The 18742-nt window shown below is 47.0% G+C and overlaps 1 protein-coding gene across 1 annotated transcript in view; it reads left to right on the plus strand.

Annotated features, from left to right (window-relative positions):
* The first annotated feature begins 12640 nt into the window (after positions 1-12640).
* Positions 12641-18742, plus strand: part of ODC1 (ornithine decarboxylase 1) — a 33395-nt gene continuing 27293 nt past the window's right edge. Inside the window, exon 1 of the mRNA XM_049695914.1 lies at positions 12641-12650. The gene's annotated coding sequence lies outside the window, so the exon portion shown is untranslated. The remainder of the gene's footprint in view (positions 12651-18742) is intronic.

Below are 18742 nucleotides of genomic sequence, written 5' to 3' on the forward strand. Positions count from 1 at the left end.
AAGCCCAATGAAGTTTATTTTTTTACGTTTGTCCCTAATGCTTTTGGTGTTACGTTTAAGAAACCATTGCCTGATCCAAGGTCACGAAGATTTATATCTAAGAGTTTCACAGTGTTAGCTGTTACATTTAAAAAAATCTTTGATCCATTTTGAGATTTTTTTTTTGATTTGGTATGTTTGTGGGACGCGTCCAGCTTCATCATTTCGCATGTAGCTATCCATCAGTCCCAGCACCATTGAAAACACTGTTCTTTCCCCCACTGAATTGTCTTGGCGCCGTTGTGGAAAATCAATTGCTCCTACGTGATTTATTTCTGTATTCTCAATTCTGTTCCACTGATCTACACGTCGGTCCCTATATTCCTACCATACGGTCTTGACTGCAGTAGCTTTATAGTCAGTTTTGATATTGAGAAGTGGGCGTCCTCCGGCTTTGTTCTTCATCAGTGTTGTTCTGGCTATTCTGGGTCCCTCGAATTTCCATGTAAATTTGTGGATCAGCTTGTCAATTTCTGCAAAGCAGCCACCTGGGTTTTTGATAGGGATTGCATAGACTCTGTAGGTCAATTTGGGAGTATTACCATCTTAACAATATTATGTCTTCCGATCCATATACTGGAGATGTCTTTCTATTTATTTAGGTCTTTAATGTCTTTCGACAGTGTTCTCCCTCTCCCTCTCACCCCCAACCCCAGCCTTTTCCTTCCAGCCAAAATAACAGCAATCTCTTCGAGGTAACACATCAGACGCGGTTATGAGCCCCTCAGCCTCCTGGATGGTCCTCTGAGATGTGTTCCTGTTTGTCCGGGTCCCTTTGTGGGGACCAAGAACCCCTGAGCACAGAGGTCTCACTCCGGCCTGCACGGCAGGGGGGAAGAACTGTGCCTCTGGGGCTCCACAGCACCCCAGGACACCACACTGACCTCCAGTAACCCACATGCTCCTAGGCCCCAGCATGCTGGTCCTGCGTTGCTGTCTGCCTGCCCCAGGACGCTATGAACCCGTTCGAAGCAGAGACCCAGGCTTGGCCAGCTCTGTGTCTCTAGGGTCTGACTCTACTTTTTCTGTTAATGTTTATGCAGTAAGGCAGCTCCCTGGATCTAAACAACTATTAATTCCACTGAAGAGTACATCTGGGGACGCTCCAGGACAGGACTGATCCTGTGGCCCGTCCTGTGAATGAAAGTCCCTCTCTCTTTGGAAACCAAGCATTCTAAGTACGGCTGGAGATCGCCATTCATCCTCTCATTCCACAGCCTGCTTCCAGCTGACAAGACTCAGGGCATTTAGCTCTAACTTAGGTGCTTACATGGGAGCACAGTTTGCTTTATGAGTACCCAGAGGTGATAAATAATAATAATATTAATAATACTCTCTTCTCCTGGGCGCTAAGCCTTTAAATTGAATGTTTCATGTGGCCGGTGCCTTCCAATGCCCACAGGCGACTTGCAGCACTTTCAGATAGGAATTGCAAACAGTGAGAACCATGTGACTCAGTTGCAGGAGAGCCTCGGGGGACCGCCAGGAGTGCTGTTTCAGAGATACAGCATCTCAGGGAACAGACGTTTCCTGGTAGGGCAGAAAGAGGATCAGTCAGAGCAGAAGACACTGGGCATATTGTAAACTAGATCCACAGGCTGAATGACCTAGGAGGTTCCCCCAAGTTAGGCTTATCTAGGGAAACCCTGTTGGCCGAGACGCCGACATCCCACTGGTGTCCGACATCCCACTGGTGTCCGGACACCAGGTGGGTACAGCACTCCTTTTGAAGGAAGTGAGGCTGGATCCCCGCCCAACGTTGCTGGGGAGATTTTACTTGTCCACCAGAAATTCCAAAATAGATGCAATGAACACCACCTGGTCTGGTCCTGCACTCTGGGGCATCTTTCTTTCTTGGAGAAGGCACTACAGAAATCTGATTTTTACAAACTAATCATGTTCTGTGTGAATCTGTTCTCAAAAGTTTTTCATAGTATTTGGGTCAGCAGCCAGGCTCTAAAATGGAAGAAGCTAGTGAAGAAAACCCTAATGTGTCTTTTCACCAGGCTGCCTTTTGGAGTTCCCACCAGCACCAAAATAAAGACCTAAAGATACAGACATGTTTAGGGACCCCCCCCCAAAAAATAGGGGGGAGTCTAAGAAAATGACCCTATAGCCCTACCCATGTGCCCAGGATTTCTAAAATCAACGTCTTAGCACCTCACTCTGCAATAGGGACGGACAACCAGGGATCCAGGACCTTGAAATACAGAGACTCAAACAAACAAATAAGCCTGAAGAAACAGTCTATAAAGGAGGAAGGAAAAAATCATTCTTATGGAACTCCTGAAAGGAATGCTAATTCCATCCATGAAACAAAAAGCAGATGGTAGACCAAAAGAAGGCTCAGAAGACAACTAACAGTTCTGGAGAATTAAAAATTTGATAGAAGTAATGAAATAATCAAAGGACAGGAAAAAGAAGTTGAAGACCTCTCCTAGGAAATAAAGGCAAAGTGAAGGTCTAGGACTTCCCAAGCGATCCAGTGGGTAAGACTCTGTGCTCCCAATGCAGGGAGCCCAGGTTCAATCCCTGGTCAGGGAACTAGACCCTGCATGCATGCTGCAACTAAGAAGTCCACATGCTGCAACTAAAAGATCCTGCATGCCGCAGCTAAGACCCAGCACAGCCAAAATAAATAAATAAATAAAAATAAAATCTTTTAAAAAAAAAACACAGGAGAGCCTTGGGAGACCGTCAGGAGTGCTGTTTCTGAGATACAGCATCTCAGGGAACAGAAGTTTCCTGGTAGGGCAGAAACAGTATCAGTCAGAACAGAAGACACTGGGCAGTCTAGGAGAAGTGAAGGTGTAGGAGAAGAAAGACAAGCAAACTAATGGCCTAAGACAAGGGGCCCAGTTAGAAACAAACCCCCAAAAAAGCAGTCTAGAAAGAGGAACTGAGAAAACAGGAGAGGAAATAATGGATAACATAATTCAAGAAAATTTTCCCAGGCTAAAGGGTCTGAGTGTCCAGAATGACAAGGCCCCTGAGTTCCAGCACAATGGAGGAAATCTGACCAGTGACCAAGGCTTTCCTGGGAAAGTGGCTTGCTTTTATTTCCCTGAAAAACTTGTAAGCAGTCACTTTCCCCCTGAAATGTGGGAGGAAAGAGGCCTCTGCGAGTTGTTGCTAGTTCTGGTAGGTGAGAAGGCTTTGTAGCAGGAACTAAAGGGAGGTTTAGCATGCCCTACCCGCTACCCCACCTCAGCACCAGGGCATACACTCTGGGCCCCCAACACTCCCTCCTTACCACCTTGGGGTCTCCTGAGATTTTTCTTTGAAGGAGATTTCATGGGCTGAAACATTGAATTGAAGGGGGTGTCTAATCAGTGGAGAGGTTTACTAAAGGGGAATGAGGCTCAGCCTGGGTGCAGGAACTGGACTGTGGCGGGAGGGTCCAGGCGCCCTGCTGACTGTCCCTGGGGAGCTGGGGAAAAGATACCGTTTTAGGAACAAAGGCATCAGAAGCTGTGGCAGGAAGGGACCTCTGACAGCCGCCACAGGGTGCACCTGTGTTGGGTGGGGGAGGATTTTGGCTGAAGGAACAGGTGATGCCATAGCATCATCCCCTGCTCGGCCTTTTTTAAATCCCTCATCCGACGGCACACCTGTCCACGGAGCAGCATTTCGAGGCTGGATGAGCAATCCATTCATGCTTACTCTGTGGTTGAGTGTGAAGAGACCGGAGCAGGGATGACAGCCCTGGCCGCTCGTTTAAATCAAGGTAGGAGGAGCCGAGGGCCTTTCTCCAAGCACAGGATTGATCTGTGATCCCTGAGTCACGAGCAGGTGAATGGGAGAGGCTTTCAAACTGGGGCGTTGGAGGGAAGCTCAGGTTAGTAATAGAAGCATAGTGAGCTGTTCTTGATATGACTACCACGCTCAGTAATTATTATTATTATTTGACCTACTCAGATGGCTCCAATTAAATAAGAATTGTTTTGCAATCAGGATATTCAGAGTATGACAAAGAGCTCTCTCTCTGGAGGCAAGGACGATCCCTTGGGTTTATACTGCTCTGGTGGTTTATAAAGCAGCTCTACCTGTAGGGTCTCCTTTAGAGTTTGATCCACACAACCAAGAAGACCAGACATTATTGCCTTATTTTATGAGCAAGGAGTTATTTTATGCTTCAGAGAGGCCAAGTGACTTGCCAAGGTCACACAGCAGGAAAAAGGCAGAGGCAGGGCTGGTCTGTTCTTCTGGCCCCCATTTCAGATTTGCTCCACTACTGTCCTGGGGTGGAGGGCCAGCAAGTGCTGGAAGGAGCAGGGATTTGGGGTTAAATAAACAACTGTAATATAGGTCCTGATGATGGGACCCACTGGGTGGCAGTGGGACCCCGAGCCTTCCGGAATCTGTAAGCCTCAATCCTCCACTAAGCCCCAACCAGGCTGTGCTGTGAAAACTCTGGGTGTTGTTTGCATCTGAAGGAGACATAAGATTCTTGTTACTGACATTTCAAAATTAAAATGTGGTTTTCCTCCTTATTATAACAGCATGACAAGTTTATTACAGAAAATCTTGAAAATACATAAGACTATGAGGAACAATTAGAAATCACCCATATCTCTCTTAACACTATATTTCCTTTCTGAGGTCTTTCATGTATAGATAGGTATTTATTTTTTAAAGAATTAGGATCATGCTGTCTATGGTTTTGCATTCTATTTTTTTCTCCACTTTAACTTATGTCACCATTCTCTTCTTATGACAATAGTCTTTGGGAATATGTTATTTGCAATGATATTGTATTCCATCATATGCAAATAACTTTTTGCTTGATTTTTGTCTTTGGAAAACCATAGAGATGAATTAAAATAAGAAAGAGAGACAGACAATATGCCTGTGTAAATTTCCAAGCACAAAAGTGTCTTCTTTAAAAACAAAGTTAGAGCAATTAAAAAATAAAAATCACACACACACACACACACACACAATTGAGTTTAAAAGACATTTGAAAAAAACTTAGCATCCTTTCCTTAAAAGTTCTAAACACTATATTATGGAAACTTTAGAAATAAAGATCATTTACCAAGAACCAACAGAGAATATTTTTCTAAATGGTGAACCTCTAGAATAATGTTCATTTAAATCAGGAACAAATAAAGATGATATAATCACCATCACTGTTATTGAACATGATCTTGGTGGTTACAGCAAATGCAATAAAAAATTTTTTAAAAACTATAAAACTGGTTTGAATCTTGGAAAATAAGAGAGAATTTTGTCTATTTTTGTTGATGATATGCTTAGAAAGCCAAGAAATTAGTAACAGTGATCAGAATTAATGAGTATTTGGTGACATAGCTAGATACAAGATAAATGTACAAAGATTGACATCTTCTCTCTAGTCTAGCCTTAGGTAAGTAGAAATGGGAAAAAAATATTCACAGTAGCAACCAAAACTATTGAATATTTAGGAACACAATATAACAAGAAAAAGGTCTTACATAAAAACAATAAAATCTTATCAAATGACATAAACAAAATTCTGAATAAAGGGAAAGCCATACCTTATTCTTGGATGGGAAGGCATAGTATTTATTTAAAGTCATCCCTCCTAGAATTAACATATATATATATTTAATGCAATTCCAAATAGAATCCTAACAGAGTTTTTTTAAGGGACAGATAATTGGATTAAAATAAATTATAAAGCTTATTTGGAAAAATAAATTCCTAAGAATACCAACTTTTTGAAAAAGAATAGTTAGAGGAATTTGCGTGATCAGATCAGGACATACCAGAAAGCTACTCTATTCAAATAAATATGGTATTGGCATAGGAAGAGAAACTAGCTCTAGAACCAAACTGAGAAAGCAGAAATAGATCCAGTATGTTTAAGAAACTAATACATGAAAAAGATGGTCTAATACATGAAAAGATGGATTAATTTGTTCTCAGTCTTACAACTTACACAGGGATCAATTCCAAATAAAAACTTAAATATAAAAAGCAAGACAATAGGGATTTCTCTGGTGGTCCAGTGGTTAAGAATCCACCTTCCAATGCAGGGGACACGGTATCAACCCCTGGTCGGGGAACTGAGATCCCACGTGCCACAGGGCAACTAAGCCCGAGTGCTCTAGAGCCTGTGTGCTCTAGAGCCCGAGCACCACAGCTAGAGAGCCCTTGCACTACAAAGAAAGGTCCTTCATGCCGCAACTAAGGTCCCGAGTGCCACAGCTAAGATCCAATGCAGCCAAATAAATAAAATTTTTTAAATCTCACAAAAAAGATTTTTTTAAGGGGCTACACAATAATTTAGCAGTAGGAAAACCCTTTTATCAACAATGAAAATTTCTAAGCTATTAAAAAATCAGAGCTTCCCTGGTGGCGCAGTGATTGAGAGTCCGCCTGCCGATGCAGGGGACACGGGTTCGTGCCCCGGTCTGGGAAGATCCCACATGCCGCGGAGGGGCTGGGCCCGTGAGCCATGGCCGCTGAGCCTGCGCGTCCGGAGCCTGTGCTCCGCAATGGGAGAGGCCACAACAGTTAGAGGCCCGTGTACCGCAAAAAAAAAAAAAAAAAAAAATCAGTGACTTCCCTGGTCATCCAGTGGTAAAGAGTCCACCTTCCAATGCAGGGGGCCTGAGTTTGATCCCTGGTCGGGGAACTAAGATCCCAAATGCCGCAGGGCAACTAAGCCCTCATGCCACAACTACTGACCTCGCCCGCCTCAACAAGAAAGAGAAGACCCGCCTGCCACAACTAGAGAGAAACCTGTGCGCCGAAACAAAGAGCTCACGATGCAGCAAAAGATCCTGCATGGCTCAACGAAGGTCCTGCGTGCCACACCTAAGACCCGATGCAGCCAAAAAACTAAAGAAAAAACCCGACAAAAACAGAACTAAACGACCATAAGAAAACCAGACAGACATGTTTGTCAATATTAAACCATTTAAAAGTGTTTATGGCAAAAGATATCTTAAAGAAGGTGCCAATTATTTGCAATTCAGAGGACAGATAGTAGCTTAGTATCCATTATTTACTAAGAGTTCTTAGAAATTGATGAGAGACAATTACCTAATAAAAAAACGGACAAGGATATAGAGAAGCAATTTACAGAAGAGAAAATCCAAATGACTAACAAAATTTTTTGTAAGATTCTCAAAACTCTCGAGTGTAGGAAAAGCAGTTTATATTAACAGTGAGATAATTCTTCACAGCTATCAAACTAGCAAAATTTAAAAACAGAAATAGTACCTTTTGCTCTTGGGGATATGGTGAAATGGGTACTCAATTACCGGTTACAGCTTAATTGAGAGGCAATCTGGCAACATCCATTAAAATAATACATATATATCCTTCAGCCTAGCAATAACCCCATGTCTGGGTATCTAATGCATAGAAATAAAAGCATCAGTACATAAGACTTTATATTCAAGAATTGCAGCTCTGGAAAAATGTGGGAACAAAGTGAATACCTATCAATAGGATAGGGTTGAATAGAGCATAGTAATTCTCACCTTAGAATATTATATAACCATTAATAAGAATAAATTAGGGCTACAACTAATTTAACTTCTTTAAAGTTAAATTCAGGTGGTTAACTTCTTTGAGAAAAGTAGGAGGCAAAAACCTGTATAAAGTATGACCTTGTTTTTGTAAATAATATTATTAGAACTTTGTATACGCTTGTATATTATTATATACAAGGAGAATATATTTTAGGTTGTTAGCATAGATGTCCAGAGGAGTTGTGGTAAGTGGAGCTAGAAGGGGCATGAAGGGCTGCCAGAAAAAAGGCAAAGGAAAGAATTACTACCCCCAAAAGAAAAATAAACCAAAGGGGATGGTGGAAATTGTGCATTCTGAACCTTCTTCCTTGGCCTGGGCCCAGGGGAAGTCCAGTGAGATCTGCCGTATCTGCCAACAAAGACACAGCATGGAGGTTTTTCTCTAATATTTAGCAAGTAGGAATGAGAGACACAAGCTTATCAGCTTAGCCTACTATGACCCAGTACTATTCAGTAAAATCATTCTTATTGCATCTTCTTCAGCAACAAGATGGTAGTGAAAAGTCTCACCTTGCCCTGTCCCCATATGGGTGATGAAATGCAGTCTTTTATTGCCTGTCCCACCATGAGCACTTTCTCGGACAGCCTCCCTCCCCGAAATGCCTGCTGCCCACAGGGACCACTGGACTCAGGTTCCACTGCACTCAGGGTACACGTGAGTGGAGAAGAGGCCAGGACCAGTCATTTGGTGATGGTGAGCTCTTGCACAGAAAGGTTGTGTTGAGTTGGGGCTGGGGTGACCATTTGGGGCTGAGTAAGCAGGATTGCGAGAGTGATGGGGGAGAAAGCACAGACTGCGGTAAGAACCACCACACATCCCCAGAGAGAAATCGAGAGAATAGTCACCAAGCCTTCAATGGCTTCTCAGCCCCCAGTTTCCATTCCCATGAACTGGACTTTGTTTCCATGAGCTTGCCCTGTGCACCAGTTATCTACTGCTGTGTAACAAACATCCCCAGGGTGCAGTGGCTTAAAACAATGATTTTATTTAGCTCATGATTCTGTGTGTCAGTGATTCGAGCTGGAGTCTGTGAGGTTTTTCCTCTGGGCTGGGCTGAGCTTGGCTGTGCTAGGCTTGGGGTCACTCACTTGTCTGGGCATCCGTCCACGTGTCTCTCATCCTCCAGCAGGCTAGCTTGGACTTGGTGGCAGGGGATTCCCAGCCCAAGAACAGAAACTGCAAAACCTCTTCAGGTCTAGGCACGGAACTCTAATGTTGCTTCTGCCAAAGCCAGATTCAAGGGGTGAGGAAGAGGCTCTACCTCTTCATGGAAGGAGCTTCGAAGAGCTGTGGCCGTGTTTGCACACCCTGTATCATTTTGGTAACTACATTCATTCCATTATGTGAAAAAATTTCTGACCCCTGAAGCCAGAGAGCTTTGGCTACAACGTGGATAGAGACACAGAGCCCTTAAAAGAGATCAAATCCTACCTCTCTCTGTATCCTGAACCCTAAAAAATAATAATAGTTCCTGTTTGTTGGTCATAGGAGGGAGCAGGCAGTTACAGCGAGTGGACTCTGAGGAGGCTTTGCAGCAGTTGGCCCGGACCTGGAAGGAAAGGCAGGCGTCCTCCCAACTGAGGTGAGGGGCCAGCAGGGGCCAGTGAGAAGGCAAGGGAGGCACTGGGGAGGATGCTGTGTGAGGAGGGCTGTGTGCCCCAAGACCTCCTGGTCCCCGTCCTGTTCAGGCTAATGAGGGAGAACCTGCCTCCAGCCCCCTGTGGGTTCTGGAAGAGCAAGGGCCATGTGCCTCTGACATCTCCTTCCTCAGAGAGTATCTTGTGCAGGAACAGATTCCTCTTGGTGCTGAACTGCCGGGATGACATAGTTGCCTCCATGGAGCTCGCCGTGTGCCAGGCACTGCTCCACCTGCTTCCCCTGGAGCGCGACACGTACGGACTCGGGCGCTAGGTCCCCCCCTTACCACGTCTGGACACCAGGCAGTGCTTCATTTCGCTTCCTCACTTGTTAGCTGATGACGGCACCATACCCCTCCCGGTTCTCTGCTAAGGGAGGCGTCTCAGTACTTAGCCCAGTGTCTGGCACTTAGGAAGCGCCTGGTAAACATTATAGTTACCGACGACCAAGTCACTGCTCGTTCATTGACCAAACAAGACGATGAACTGGTTTCAGTGACATTGCGTATTTGTGTTTACCTCTCTTTCCTGGCTCCCCAGCTAACCTGCATGGAAGCTGACAGACTTTAGATCCCTTTATGCTACTAAAGGGTATCATGATACGCCACTGGGTGAGTGTGTGGGTTTTGGCCATCTTGAAACGAAATGGCAGCTGGTAAATGTTCTTACATTAGCGTATCTATTGAGGCTAAATTGAGTGGGGTTAGAGGCCCCCGAACTGCTAAGTTATGATTGTTCTTATTCAAAAATTCAGGCATCACCTTTAAATTAAGAAGTGGCTTCTTATCTATATGAAGACTTTTAAGTTACAATTGCTATCAGCTCTAAATCCATCTGGCCTGTAACCAGGGAAATTTATTTCTATTATCTTGAGAACAAGAGAGTCTCCATTTTTCTGTTCATGAAAAGTTTTAGTTATTTTTTAAAACTGAAACTTCCAGGAGAATATTCCACAGGCACAAAGTTTATGACCTTTAAATAGTGGCAACTGGGCTTCCCTGGTGGCGCAGTGGTTGAGAATCTGCCTGCCAATGCAGGGGACACGGGTTCGAGCCCTGGTCCGGGAGGATCCCACATGCCGCGGAGCAGCTAGGCCCGTGAGCCACAACTACTGAGCCTGCGCGTCTGGAGCTTGTGCTCCGCAACAAGAGAGGCCGCGACAGTGAGAGGCCCGCGTACCGCGATGAAGAGTGGCTCCCGCTTGCCACAACTAGAGAAAGCCCTCGCACAGAAACGAAGACCCAACACAGCCAAAAATAAATTAATTAATTAATTAAAAAAAAAATAGTGGCAACTATGTTGTTTTTTCTTACAAGAGGGGTGCCTGGATTCACAGTTGATAAACGTTTTCCCTCTCCGTTCCCCTCTCTGTGCTCCCACCCCTTCTCCAATTTTCTGCCTCCACAAAGGTCAGATGAGCGTCAGTGGCTCCCATGAGAAAGGAAAGCTGAACACTTCTCATCTCTTGTAGCAGGAAGACATAGGCAAACACATGGTGGTTTCTCCTGGGGTTGATGTATGGGGCACACACCCACACACGACTGTGTGGACTTGCTCTTCCCACAAAGTGAGTCTTTCATGGTGGGAAGGGAATATTCATTTATTTGATTGGATGCCTGTCGGCATTGCTCTGTGGGAAAAATGCCAAAATGGCGCCAGAAAACAGGCTTAACAAAGCATCAGCTGAAAATCACTCCTTTATCCACCTCTTCGCTCTTACTTCCTGTTGCCCTTGGGCCTACATCCACACATTTCATTCATTCATTCATTCATTCATTCAGTACTTATCCAGTACCTTCCCTGTGCTGGGGATACACAGACAAAGAACCCAGGGTTCCACCTTAAGGAGCTCACACTTAGGGGGTGGGCAGTAGGGGGAGAACAACAAACAAAGGGCCAGTGGCCCATGTCCTGGTAGAGGGACGCTAAGGGAGCCCGGGCAGCTCAGCGGACAGACGGGTCACCAGCTCAGCTTGGGACAGGGGAGGCTGCCAGGGTGAGTTGACACTGCCGTTGGGTCTGGAAGGATGAGTAGACCTCACCAGGAAAAGAATCAGCAGGTGCAAATGTTCAGAAGAGGGGAGAGGGTGGCAGTTCCGATCCCTCCAGCCGTGGGGCGGGTGTGTAGCACACAGGCACACAAAAACACCATAATTATTTGTTCAGTTGTGTCTCTTGCCCACTGGACTGTAAACTTTAGGGCACAGATGGCATTCCCTTCCCCTGTGGCAGCCCCAGCACCTCACAATGGGCTCGATGCTGGTGAGACCACTCAGTGAATGGAGAGTGAGTCAGACAAAGGCCCTCGCACAGCTGACCCTGCAGTGCGCTCCGTCTTGCCCTGGCCCAGAGGGGACTTGGAGTCCTTTCTCCTTTCGTGGAGCCTGGCACTTGGGATTCTGATCTCTGAGTGCTTGCTGGGTGCCTCAGAACCCCAAGATTCTTCTCTCTGTACCAAGTTATAGAAACAACAGTGAAAAATGCAATATTTTAAACCTGACTTTGAAATGCCAATGACATCTCCAAAAGTGGGAGGTGCTTCTCCTTTCTGGTCTATAAGTTAATGTCAAAGGAAGACATATGGTTAGAACATCACGTCCTTGGAAAAAAATAATTTGATCAAAGAAGATTGTTTGGTAAATTTGCCCAGAGTTCAATTAATTGGTTTGGGAGCAGATAGAATCTCCCTGAGATGTTCTGCTGCTAGATTAGTATTGGTCAAGATGTTTTGTTTTGTTTTGTTTTTAAATTTATTTATTTATTTATTTTTGGCTGCGTTGGGTCTTTGTTGCTGAACATGGGCTTTTTCTAGTTGCGGTGAGCGGGGGCCACTCTTCGCTGTGGTGCACAGGCTTCTCACTGTGGTGGCTTCTCTTGTTGTAGAGCACAGGCTCTAGGCGTGCAGGCTTCAGTAGTTGTGGCACACAGGCTCAGTAGTTGTGACTCGCGGGCTCTAGAACTCAGGCTCAGTAGTTGTGGCGCACGGGCTTAGCTGCTCCACGGCATGTGGGATCTTCCCAGACCAGGGCTTGAACCCGTGTCCCCTGCATTGGCAAGTGGATTCTTAACCACTGTGCCACCAGAGAAGTCCCTGTTCAAGATGTTTGAAGTTCAGAGGAGAACGGATTCTCAGAGGAGAAGCCCATTTGAATAATTGTCATCACGTGGGTTCCCAAACACTGTCTCCCAACATGAAACCCTCCTGGAAAGATGAAAGAGACATAACTGAGCTGGCTTTGCTGAAAATGGAGACGTTCTGGAAACTTTTAAGAACAGGTGGCTTGGACTTCCCTGTTGGCGCAGTGGTTAAGAATCCACCTGCCAATGCAGGGGACACGGGTTCAAGCCCTGGTCCAGGAAGATCCCACATGCCGTGGAGCAACTAAGCCCGTGCACCACAAGTACTGAGCCCACGCTCCGCAACTACTAAAGCCCGTGCGCTCTAAGGCCCATGCTCTGCAACAAGAGAAGCCACCGCTCGCCGCAACTAGAGAAAGCCCGTGTGCGGCAATGAAGACCCAATGCAGCCCAAAATAATAAATAAACAAATAAACCTTCTAAAATAAAAAGAACAGGTGGCTTATGACTTTCTCTTGAAAACTGAGTGTTTGAAGAGCACTAGCAAGTGGGAAGAGAAACAGGTTTGGAGGCGGAGGTCTTCTCCAAAGTCTAGGCCACAGCAGGGTTTCTTAACCGTGGCAATGCTGACTTTTGGGGCCAGACCATTCTTTGTCATCCGGGCTGCTCTGCGCATTGTGAGACATGTGACAGCATCCCTGGCCTCTACCCACAAGATGCCAGGAGTACATACCCCTTCCTTGTCGTGACAACAAAAACTGTCTCTGGACACGGCTGAATGTCCCCTAGGAGGCCAGGATCACCCCCAGCTGAGAACCACTGGGCTAGACCAATAAAATCTATTCTTTGGCTCTGAACAGAATTAGGTACCTGGAGCTTCAATCCATAAACTTCCTTTGTCAGGGAATGTTTCCCCCTCTAGCTGGTTGCTGTCCTCTTCCTAGCCTGTAGAGTAAAGATGGAGATTTAAATTACAATTCTCAATGACTGATTTGCAGTATTGCAGGCTAGTCCAGAGTTGTGTCTCCTCATTCCTGTGACATTAGCAGGCCATTCATCTCTCAGAGCCTCAGTTTCCCCACCTGTGAAGTACAGAGGATGCCCACTTCATTGGCATGGTGGAGATTCCATTAGCTGACGTAGGTGGTGCCCAGCACACAGCAGGGATTAATTCTTGGTAGCTAATCTTGCTGTGTGTACACTTCTCTCTTTAGCCAGGAGAGGATGGGGCCATTCCCAGGCCAGAGGATTCAACCTGCTACTAAGCGCTTTGCTGTTGGCTTAACTCGTTCACAGCCTGTCTCACACCTTTAGAAAGAGCCAGGAGACCATTCTCTCCATGACAGGTGCACAGGGCTCAGGGAAGGAGCAGGGCTTTGACGTCAGTCAGGCCACACTCAACCTCTGGCCCCACCGTTGCCCAGCTGGGTCCAGGGCTGGGTCACTTCGCATCCTCACACTTGCCTCTCCTCCCCTGAGAAAACGGGGTTGAGTCCCCTCTTCACAAGGTCTTGGAAGGGACGAAGTGGGCGACACCTGTAACAGTTCCCAACACACAGCAGTTTCTGGGACATTGTAAATGATCACGTCTGGGTCAGTCAGAGTGACAAGCCCAAGCCCCGGAAGGCAAGGACCAGAGCAAGCACCGCCCTTGACCCAGGGGGAGTCGAGCGGGCGGCGCTTTGCTGGAATGTGCGGGGACGGCTCCACCTCAGATGTGGCTTCTGTGCAGCGTTAAACTAGGCATGAGCTCGGTGTAAGTCGGCTAGCTGAGCACCTCGGTTTCTAGAACCATGAAATGTCAGCTCTGAAGGGACAGTTAATGGTCAAATCCGTCAGCAGTTCCGGACTCTTGGTTTTCTTTAAGCAAGAAAACGTTCTTCCAAACCAAGCCATTTGTTCCCCAGAGACTATAAAACTAGCAAAGACTGTGGCAGAGAGCTAGGGGCAGGTGGGGAGCAGCGTTGGGTGCGATCCTCTGGGGTCTTCCCAGGGGGCCTTTGGGCTCAGAGACACACAAGTCCAGAAGCATTTACTTCACAGTCTAGCTTTGGCATCCAGTTTGCTTCTCCATGCTCTTACTCTGAGAACCTTGGTTCTTAACAGCATAGACATTTATCCTGCTATATACATTCACATATGTGACCATTTCAGAGTCACAGTATCCACATCAGCACCACGAGGACAGCCACTGAGCGCAGTCTTGGTGGGTTCTTAGGAGGCCTGGTGTCACTGGGCGGTAACATCTAAGCACTGTCAATGGAAGGAGTCTTCTCCGGGCATTTGTGTCTTCACACTGATATGCAAACATTTATTTAAGCAGTGTTTTGTTTTTTGTTTTTTTATGGATTGCTTTGCAGTTCTTTTTCACTTTTTTTTTAAAGTTACATGAAATAGATGCACAGTTCCAAAATTAGCACCGTGAAGCAAGGCACATTCAGAGAGGTCCAGCTTCCACGCCTGTGTCCCCTCGCTAGTCCTGCTCTCCCTTCTTCCATGGGCAACCGTTTAAAAATGAATGTTTGGCTATTATATGTAGAATGGATAAACACCAAGGTCCTACTATATAGCACAGGGAGCTATACTCAATCTCTTGTGATAAACCATAATGGAAAAGAATATGAAAAAGAATATATATGTATATATATTTTTGCTGTACAGAAGAAATTAATACAACGTTGTAAATCGACTATACTTCAATAAAATAAAAAAAAGAAAGAAGGGCTTCCCTGGCGGCGCAGTGGTTGAGAGTCCGCCTGCCGATGCAGGGGACACGGGTTCGTGCCCCGGTCCGGGAGGATCCCACATGCCGCGGAGCGGCTGGGCCCGTGAGCCATGGCCGCTGAGCCTGCGCGTCCGGAGCCTGTGCTCCGCAACGGGAGAGGCCACAGCAGTGAGAGGCCCACGTACCGCAAAAAAAAAAAAAAAAAAAAAAAAAAAGAGAAAAATAAATGTTTGGTTTACTCTAGCATTGTTTCTTTGTGAAAAATAAGCAAATATATCTTTTGAGTCCATATATATGCTGAATATGTATATATATATATATCATGTATATAAAGTATATTATTGAATATATACATATATATTACAATATATACATGGAATACATATGGAATTTTTAAGTTAGCACACTGCCTACGCACCATGCTTCTTTCTCTCAATATATCTTGGAGATGTCTTCCGTAGCAGAATATGGAGATTTTTTTCTTATTCCTAAAATCAGCACCTACACCCTTTTCATTCTGACAGGTAAGGACACTGTCCTCCGTGCCCAGGATGTGTGGGGTCGGAGAGGCCGCAGGACGAGCCCAGGCCTCTTTCTACTAATCACACTCTAGTCCAGGGCCCCCTGAGACAAGACATCTTTCCAAGGCTGCAGGCCGGGGTCATGTCTGCGCAGCTCTGTCCCTTGCCCCCAGGCAGAGGGTCAGAGCACCCTGGGGACCTTATCCAGACCACAGTCCAGGGCATCCAGCCCCAGGCCCCAGAATGGGGGCTAGAAATGGCTTAGGCAACCCCTAAGTCCAACAGTTCCCTGCACAGATGAGCAGCCCAAGGCTGGAAGAGGCCCCAGGCCCCTCACACAGGCACCGATCACGTCTCAGGCTCTGCAGGATGCAAGGGCTCTTCCCAGAGGGACCGCAGACCATGGGAGTGGAGTCCAGGAGACCTGGCTAGAATCGCGGCTCTGCCCTCCCATGCTGTGTGGCCTTGGGCGAGCCGCCTAACAGCACTGAGCCCCTGTGCCCTCATCTGTCAAACGGGGATCCCACGCTGCAGATTTCTCTGCTGGTCGAGCCAGGTGTGTGAGAACTGGAGGTGAGAGTTTCCCGCACACGACGGGCGTGCTGTAAACCGCAGCCACGGTGTCTTCCGCCACGGCCCATTTAGGACGTAGCCACAAGAAGCAGCAACGCCAGCCAACCGCAAGCCAGCGTAGGGGGGAGAGTGGGGGCGGGGCGGGGCTGGGAGCAGTGGTCACATTCCCGTCCTGCTTCCCCCTCCCTGACCGGGGCTGGGCCCTCACCCTGATCAGTCCCGGGAATGAACCGAGAGCCTGCGGTAGAGGAGGCGACAGAAGCTCCGGGGAGCTGCCTGGGTCTGAGAGACCACGACAAAGCCCTGCCTAGGCCCCGGCTGCCCTTCTGTGGCCATTTCTCCAAGAGCAGGCCCAGCAGTGCCGGAGCCCCGAGGCCCTGCCCTCTTGGTCGGTAATTCCCGGTGGCCCTCCAGGCTCCCAAGGGGCTTCCTGCCAGACTTTCTATTCTTATGGTCACTTTGGCCTCTCAGTAATCCTGGGGAACAGGCATGGGGCTTTGCAGATGGGAAAACCAAGGCTCAGAGGCCACCAAGATCAGAGAGTTGGTGGGAAATGCAGAAGGGAAGCTTGACCTTCCCTCTCCAGGGACAGTGTGTTGCCCTGCTTTGGTAACACATTCGGGAAGGCCCCAGGCTTCTCTGAGTCTCAGCTTCTCTTATCTATCAAATCTGATGATTTCAGAAGTCCCTTCCAACACTCAACTCCTCAAATTCCAAGAATCAAGGAACATGGATTTCCTTCCTCTCCCCCATCTGTGTCAACCCCTCCTTGGGCGTCTGTCCCTGCAGAGAACCACAGGCCGACTCTGGGGGCCCACATCTGGTGAGAGGGCGGCCCCCACGGCAGGGTCTGCAGGTGTTCGTCCCTCTGCAGCTCTCAGTCAGCTGCCCAGGAAGGCCAGCATGCAGGAGAGATGATGGAGCACCGCGGCCCCTCCTGATTGCCAGGTGCTCCCCGGCTTCTGCTTCCCACTCAGACCCTTGCCAGGGGGCTGCTCCCTGTGCTTTGGATGTGGAGTGAAGGATTTCACCTCTGTGTTCCATTATGTCACAGATTTTATCTTTCTCTCTTTCTTCATAGAACAGGGAATTGTGGGAAATGATTTTTTTTAATTTACTTTATTGAAGTAAAGTTGATTTACAATATTGTGTTAATTTCTACAGTACAGCAAAGTGATTCAGTTATACATATACATATACGTTCTTTCTCATATTCTTTTCCATTTTGGTTTCTCCCAGGATATTGAATGTCGTTCCCTGTGCTATACAATAGGACCTTGTTGTTGTGAGAACTGGTATCTTGAAGGTAAAATTAAGATCCTAACATTTGGCCTGGTAGATTCCTTGTGGGGAACCAATGAAATAAGATGGAGAGAACACATTCAGCGAGGAGCTGGCCCAGACCAGGGCATGGGCGGTCCTCACAGGACCATGGACCTCTCCGTGGGCACTTAGCCGAGCGCTGACCCGTGGGGTGCTCACCACACTCTGGGGGAGGGGGGTCCCAGTTTTCCAGATAAGGAAACACCCAGAGAAATTCAAATCCTCTTGAAGTCACAGAGAGTGAGTGGCAAAGCTGAGATCTGAAAAAAGGGACTAGAAATCATTGGCCCTTCACCATCTGTCGCCCAGAGGCAGCGGCTTGGGTAGGCTGCACGCCAGTGCCCGCTTCAGGGGTCCGCGCTCCTGGGACCCCATCTTTAGGCTTGCCTTCCTCTCCATCAGCCAGCACCGCCTCCCCAGAGGAGACCCCTCCCCAGACCACAGAATCCTGGAGTGAGCAAAGCAGATACACCTCTTCTTTCTTCTGGGGGCCCGTTCATTTCATGTTATAATTTTCAAGTCTAAATGTATTTTTTAAACATGCCAGATAGTTGTGAAATTATATGACTATTCATCCTACCCTGCATCCTCCCATTTTTCTGTGTATCTAGTACACAAAAAAGAATAATAAAAATCACTTTTTGTCAGTATCAGGTGCTTTACATGAGTTGACTAAAGGGGCCCAGGTGTTATAGGGTTGACCCCAAATCTCACCCCTAAGGGGCAACGCTAGAGTCAATCCAGGTCTTCTGGGACCCCAGGCTCGTGGTTACCCCACTCTGACTCTGCTTTCCCCAGCAGAAAACCCTCCTAAAGGCCTGGGTTTGTCTCCCTGCCCCCTCAGCCCAGGCTCCCCAGCCTGGGACTTAATTACACATGTGGAAAGGCTTCAAGCAGAGATGAAAGGGATCAGCGCTACGGACTTTTCCACACGTGGGCCTCTCGTCTGAAAGCTCTATCTATCTATTTATCGTCTATTAATTTTTTTTTAAAGAAGGGAATTGACTCTCCCAACATAGCTCAGAGCCAGGTGGAGATGGTCTTTCCTTTTTTTCTTACGAAGAAAGGAGTCTAGAGATGTGGGCTGGGCAGCTTTCTTGGGGGATGGGTGTTTGAACAGGGACCATGACGCAGGGTGGCAAGAGCTCATTCTTCCTTCAAACAACCTGGTCCCGGCCTATGCCTCAGCTTCCCCTGTGATTACCTCTCAAAGCTGCCAAGGGGAGTTATCGATGGAATGTCACCCAGGCCCTCCTCAAAGCTTAAGCGTGAAGAATAGTGGCTAAAGTCAGGAGGGGATCCTAGAGTTCGTCCTGGAG

This window comes from Orcinus orca, chromosome 13 (assembly GCF_937001465.1).
Source record: "Orcinus orca chromosome 13, mOrcOrc1.1, whole genome shotgun sequence".
In the NCBI taxonomy this organism is placed as follows: Eukaryota; Metazoa; Chordata; class Mammalia; order Artiodactyla; family Delphinidae; genus Orcinus; species Orcinus orca.